Raw genomic sequence first — 6,000 nt, 5'->3', positions numbered from 1 at the left:
GCAGCGGGCCGGGTCAGACTCAGCACGCGGTCTGGCCCGTGCGGGCGGCAACTCAGATCTCAGGCCACGCCCCCTCCCCCCAGCTGCGAGCTGCCTCCTGCGTGTGTGGTCCATGGGTCAGCGAGAGACCTGGGCGGAGTTCAAACACAGAACTTAGGTCACCCCTTCTCGGGGTCATCCTTCACCTCATTGTCACGATGGCCCCAGGGTCTACCTTCGGATTCCTTAGGCCAGAAACTGACAGGCCTTCCACTGGGGTCATAGACACACACAGGTGACCACCGCCTGTCCTCTGGCCAAAGCTGGAGGCCAGGAAACTCCCGCCCTCCTCAGCCCCCTCCGCCTGCTTTTGTTCCCTCTCCCCACCCCCGAGGTAGCTGTTCTTTGGTAGATTGTCAGGGGTTCACGGTTGCAACGTCTGGGAGGGCTGGTCCGTGAGGAGCCCACCCCAGGGCACCGAGGGGTATATGCGTCTTCAGATCGGGCCTCAGAACAGCTAGTGAAGGGCTCTCGGCCAGGGGGTGTCCGCCCTAGGCTTATAAAAGATAAAATGTGATCGTGGAAAATTCTTTTGGCGTGGTAAATGCACTATCAAGTCCATGAGGAGACATTTAGATATAGGTAGGAGCTGACCAGTTTCCAAAAAGATGCATATACAGCCACTGTTTTCAAATAAATGCTGAGAAATAAATATTAAAGCTCTAAGGACCCAGAAATGTGTCAAGAGGGGGACTATTACGGTAGAGTGACAGGGGAGCCTCCAGTCCCTTCATTCAGGACCCCAGTTATTTTTATCTGTGAATCTGTAGCAAAAAAAAAAAAAAAGTAATGAGTTTTTCATTGTGGTTAGAAATCAGAAAAAGTATAGCTTGCTTTCTGGCAAATTTCTGGGTGGTGTGATATTTGAACTACATGGACTTAGTTCCTAAAAAAAATTTATACAGCAAGGCTTAGCCGTCTAAACCTAAAGCTTGAAGGAACTACAAACACCCACAGACCTCAGGGGGCCCATTGAAGATGCAAAGAATCTAAATCCATTCTTCTCAAGGTTTTTAATTACAAGGAAAGTTGATTACTCCTTTAATGATAAGAGTTGTTTGCATATGTAATGAATCTTATAGCAGGTCCAAGCAGCAAAACAATCTGTAAAATTAGGCACTTAGCCCCCAAACAAATCCCCTCTCGAACTGCTAAAGTGGTGTTGCTAAATCAGGCAGTTCTTGCCCCAGAATGCTGACAGGTGTCCGACTGCATGTGTAAATGGTGGATGGTTATCAGTATTAAACAAGTCACTTGAGTGAAGTTTCAAGTCTCGTTCGTGAACTTGGGTATCTGAGTACCCATCCCTATGGCAGAGATGGCGGTGACTTTTCACAACTTTCAGCCATTCCTGGAGATTAAAGAATTAGAAAGTAGAAAGGCAAAATTGGAACTACCGTCTACTGGTCCAAGCTCATACATGAAATGGCCTGGCTTTAAAAATGTCTCATTTCAAGCCCTGGCTGGCATAGCTCAGTGGATTGAGCTCAGGCTGCAAACCAAAGTATCACAGGTTCGATTCCCAGTCAGGGCACATGCCTAGGTTGCAGGCCACGGCCCCCAGCAACCACACATTGATGTTTCTCTCCCTCTCTCTCCCTCTCTCTCTCTCTCTCTCTCTCTCTCTCTCTCTCTCTCTCTCTCTCCCCCCCTTGCTTTCCTCTCTAAAAAATAAATCAAGCCCTGGCTGGCATAGGTCAGTGGATTGAGTGTGGACTGCGAACCAAAGTGTTGCAGGTTCGATTCCCAGTCAGGGCACATGCCTGGGTTGCAGGCCATGGCCCCCAGCAACCGCACATTGATGTTTCTCTCTCTCTTTCTCCCTCCCTTCCCTCTCTAGAGATAAATAAAATCTTTTAATAAATAAATAAATAAATAAATAAAATCTTTAAAAAAAAGTCTCATTTCAGATTCTGGCCTCCAGGGCCTCCCCCAGGCTACTGGCCTGCATCCGGGGATGGAAGCCTCAGCCTCGAACCCACTCCATGATGTTTACCACCCTCCAACCCCGCCTTCTCGCCCAGCCCGGGAGAGAAGGTCTGTCTGCTCCTGGGGTCCCCTCCACGGCCACTGTCATTACTCCCAGATGTGGCTCCTCTCAGACTCGCCGCAGAAGCATGGCAGGCCAGGCCCCCACGCTGCCTGCTTCTGAGCCTGCCTGCTCTCCGGGCCTCCCTGCACCTCTCCCCTCCCCCCGACCGAGAGCAGAGCCAACCCCACTTGTGTTTGGTTCATTCCGTCTCCTCTACCCGAACTTGTCTGCAGGGCCCACACCCTTCACCCCCGCCGCCATGCGGACACCGGACACCGTACCTGCCCCGGGAAGCGCTCGCTGAGCCTGCCTCCTCCCTGTGCCCTGCTCTTCACGGTTTCCCGCCCCTAGAGCGCTCTAGCTTCTCTGCGGGCACGAGCGGGTCGCATTTCTGTTTGTCGTCCCCGTAGTTGTCCTAGAAGACTTCCTGACACAGGTTCAACGTTCCTTACATGTCCGCTGAGTTCACGGAAGAACAATACAAACGAATGAACGTGAGCGTTTAATTGAACCCCCAAAACAGGCAGTGGATCCCCGTACACGGTTCACCTGCTCACTCCACGACTTCGCTCGGAACTCCCTTCGGGTTAGAATTTCTCCAAGCTGCCGTCACCGGTCACGGACTCCTACCACCACTCCCTGCAGTGCTCATCGTCCCCAAAGGCCCGTGACCTCTCCCCCTCCCTGCCCTGGGCCCTCTCTCCTGCCGTCTTCCAGATGCAAGCTCTCTGGGAGGAGGTTAGGAGATTTAAGGAGTTATCTTCTTTTTTTATTATTTTTTAAGCATTTACTGAGCTGTGTCTGCCCGCTGCTGTAACGAGATGGGAAGTTCTTTGTTTTCTTCTGTTTTAAATTCACTGCTATCTCATTTAATTCTCACAACTGCAAGAGGTGAATATTAAAATCCAAGTTTCTATGGATGAGAAGACTCTGTATCTGGCCCAGGGTCACTCACTAATGGGAGATGACCTGGACGTTCAATCGACCGTCTTCTGAAGACCGACTCTTTTTCTCCATCCCGGCATGCGGAATAAGGGGCAAATATTAGAGGCTGGTTTTACGTTCTTTCTCTAATAAAACTGTTATATTCCACAGATCTGAAATATTTTTAAAACCACAGAGTGTTTCCATCAAAATGAGTGATGTTTATCTCCGATCAGAGATAAAGGCAAAGAAACTCCTGGCTTTAAATGAAAACCACAAAAACATGAGAGTAAGTTCATTGCCCAAGTCCATTTCCCCTGTGTTCTGAAACCGGAAGACACCCGCCCGGGCGCAGCCAGGGCAGAGGGAGCTGATGGGCTGCCCCCTCCCCCAGGACTGAAATCACAGACTCCTGGGTCTAATCACACTTGGCAGACTCATCTCCAAAAAAGTCTACTCACGGCTTGGATCCACTGACAAAAACAACTCTTATTTTTAAGAATAGGAAGTATTAGGGGTTTTTTAATATCTCTTCACAAGAAGTTTCCATCCACTGGCTTTGAATTTTACTCTTTATTCAAAGGCGCAGCATGTTTTGGTATTGAAAACTTCCCAGGAAGCTGATTGCCCTTTTCTCACGCTCTGAGTCACGGGTTTACGCTGACTAGAGGGGAAGCAGCACCCTCGCACTCAGACGAGAGAGAGACATGCAAACCTCTTAGATCAAAAGGCGGTGACGGGTCAACACCTCAGTTCTGAGTGCTTCGGTAGGAAGTGGGAAAACAGAGAAGCTCCACTCCTAAATACTGGCCTCAGACTTAAGTCGCAACTTCGAGGAAGAACAGGATTATCTGGAATCCAGGCTCCTTGAAGTCAAACCCAGGTTTTGAGGGGCCTGATCTGATAAAGCTTTGGAGGCCTTGTGTAAGAAAAAGAATGCAAAATAACCAATATGAATTTAAGAATGAACACAAATATTTATATGGAATGAGAAACAAATTCACACATTATACATTTAATGAAGTTGATGTTAAATAAATTATAAATGTAATCAAGCTATAGTTTTGGGGGGTAACAGGCAAAATTATGTAATATTTTTATTAACACCTTCTGACAGAGTTCAATAATGCTTCTTTTCCTACAGTTTTTGACTGCATACCCTTTTTAGTCACTTCTTCCTATAAATAAAGGTCTTATAATAGTTTCTGTAGAGAGTTTCTATAAATAAAAAATCTGTTTTTAGCTTCCTTGATTAAAATGTGGGGCTCTCTCCAACACTAAAAGTTTAGAACAATTTACTTCACCCTCTAAATCCATTATTGTAATGTCATGTACATTTTTTAAATTGTTGTCAAATTTGGAGAAACTGTTACATGTCCGTTTCTTATAAGAGCTGTGAAGTCTAGGAATAAATTTACACCAGCTTCATTCTAGCTTCGTAGAGGTCAAATCTTGTTTCTCCTTCGCCTCCCACGTGATTTCACATGAGGTTCCTTACAAGCCGTCCTCAGAGGTGCTCCTGTACGACCTCGAAGGCTAAGTAGGCAGACTGGCCCCTGGGAGTGTCTCTGGAAGCCCCTCCTACCCAGGACAGCACCGGTAGCTCACCTCTTCAAGGAAGTGACTGCGAACCGCACAAATAAATCTCTCAGAGCCCAAATTAAAAGTATGTGTAAGTCAGGTTTCCCTTAGCTCAGTCCCAAAATCCCCACAATCACTCCAAGGGCTGGGAGTGGGGGGCAGGGGTCACAGTGGAAAGAGACAGCCATCTTGATTCGAGTTAAAATACCTTTTGCAGATTTTGCAAGGCCACAGGACCATGTGAATCCATTTTTGACCTTGACCCTTCCCAAAGCCTTAGGCGGGACCTGGGTAAGAGGCCCCCAACTCAAGCCACGTTTGCTTCACAGTAAAAGCCCCCTCTGGGCTCCCTAGTTTTTTAGGCCCTTGCTCTCCCACTTAAAAACCAGTGAAAAAAAGACATGCATGAGCTCTTCCATGACTTCAGCTCTCCCCCCGGCCCCCCCCACCCCCATTGCCAAGGTTGTCAGAGGAATCGTGGAGGGCGGAGGCAGCGTCCGGTTGACCACAGCTTCCACTCGGGCCTCACGGCCGCCCTGAGGCCTGCACCCAAGCTCAGACTGGGAATCAGACCCCGAGGTCTAAGATCAGGGCCCACCGCAAGCCCCCTGAAGCCCTTGCTCTTTCTACTTTCAGTGGCTGCTTCCTAAAGTTTTCCCCCTAAAGTAACACACACTCTTTAGAGAAAACATATTCAGTATAGAGAAATAGAAGACTTTTTTTTTAAGTTACCAATAGCTGCATTACCTAGACACAACCACAGTAAGATTTTGGTTTATTTCCATGTTTTACGGAACACAGAAATTGAAGTGATTACATGAAATGAACCTATTTTTCCTGATTTTTAAAGAAACACATTGTTTGTCAAAAATATAAAAAATATTGAAAAGTACGGTATAAAGACACTAAAAACCATCTGTATTAGTTTCCCAGGGCTGCTGTAACAAAACACCACAAAATGAACGGTTTAAACAATGGAAATTCCTTGCGTCCTAGTTGTGAAGTCCAGAAGTCCAAGGTCAAGGTGTGAGTCAGGCTGGTTTCTTCCGAGGGCTGTGCGGGAGAATCTGTGTCATACCTCTCTCCCAGCTTTTGGGATTCGCCGGCCGTCTTTGGCATCCATTGGCTTCTAGAAGCATCACATGGATCTGTATCTTTATCTGCACAGGGCGTCCTCCCTGTGTGAGGGTCTGTCCCTAAACTCCCCCTTCTTAAAAGCACACCAGTCCTGTTGGGTCAAGGGTCCACTCCATTCCAGTATCATGACCTCATTCTAATTTAACTAATTACGTCTGCAAAGACCCCGTTTCCAAATAAGGTCTTCACCATAAGAATTTCAGGAGAAGACAATTCAACCCAATTCAACCTAAAAAACCAATGCTAGCAAAGTATTATCAGGTCTTTTTTTTTAAATATGACCACAA

This window comes from Phyllostomus hastatus, unplaced genomic scaffold (assembly GCF_019186645.2).
Source record: "Phyllostomus hastatus isolate PE091 unplaced genomic scaffold, TTU_PhHast_1.1 phas_contig_40, whole genome shotgun sequence".
Taxonomy (NCBI): Eukaryota; Metazoa; Chordata; class Mammalia; order Chiroptera; family Phyllostomidae; genus Phyllostomus; species Phyllostomus hastatus.
The sequence above is the reverse complement of the archived record's forward strand: the minus strand, read 5'-3'. Positions refer to the sequence as shown.